This window comes from Nerophis lumbriciformis, linkage group LG03, assembly GCF_033978685.3.
Source record: "Nerophis lumbriciformis linkage group LG03, RoL_Nlum_v2.1, whole genome shotgun sequence".
NCBI classification, from domain to species: Eukaryota; Metazoa; Chordata; class Actinopteri; order Syngnathiformes; family Syngnathidae; genus Nerophis; species Nerophis lumbriciformis.
The window spans coordinates 23575001-23576150 of NC_084550.2; positions in this window are offsets into that span (position 1 = coordinate 23575001).

Genomic DNA, 1150 nt, shown 5'->3' on the forward strand with positions numbered 1-1150 from the left:
TCTTGAGGAGGAGGTGTTTGACTCACTAAATTCCTTAATAAGCACTCGCGGAGATATGTCGAGATTCCAAATGATCATAATTTATTTTCACAAACAAAACATATTCTCCGTGGTTGACTTTCAAAATAATCAAAATAACTTATTTAGCGTGGCTTCAATATAATTTAGCGTGGCTTCCAAATAGTTTAGCGGTAAACAAACTGTTTCACTCTTCACTCCTTCAACATGATAGACAAACAAAGGGCACCCAGCTGTCCCGTCTTCTTAATTATAGGAGGAGGAAGTGGCTCACCAGTAGGAGCGTGAGCAGCTGAAAACAATCAGTCAATCACAATGAAATCTAAAACATCCAATAATTCATCAACATCATTATTGACATTTGATTTCATTGTCAAAACAATTAATAAATAAATAATATAGATAGGCTCCAACATCCCGGCCCCTAATTGTGTGCTTTAGCAAAACAATTACATAAATAATTATATTCAAAGGAGCCATAATAGAACAATACAATCTAAACAATTATGTTCTTCAAATTCAAAATTAATTAAGTTACTTGAGTTATTGGTCAAGTCTCTTCAAAGTCCATAGTCATATCTGAAGCGGTCATCGAGTCATCGAGGCTGAGAACCGAATCCCCCCTCAGTCCATCAAGCTGCTTCCATTAGCAGGCAGAGTTCATCTATTGGTCGTTGAACCGTGTTGGTTTTGGTTTTAACCAAAACACTTCTCACAAAGCCTTTGGCATCTGGAAATGTCTTTACTTGTTCCATGGTCTTAGGTCCATGGTCTTGTTATGTATTTCCTTGTTCCATGGTCCATGGTCTTGTCCTTGGTAGAGTCCTTGATTTTCTTATTTTTCTCCTTTTCGACTGTTCTGTGCATGTCTTTGCCATCTCCTTTGCCGCTGTATGGGAATGTGTAAGGGTCAGCCTCTAAGGGCATTGGCTCTTTGTCAAAAGGTAAGCTTCCCCTTCGACCGTACAGGTCTCTGAGTTCCTCTGTTTTGTCACGTTTGTCTCCTTTGTCCTTCTTGACCTTTTCTTTATCTTTGTCATGACCTTTTTTGGAAGAAGAAGAGGAGGAATGCCGATGTCTTTCTTTCTCTCTGAACTTATCCTGAGGTGTGACTTTGTCTTTATCCCGGAAA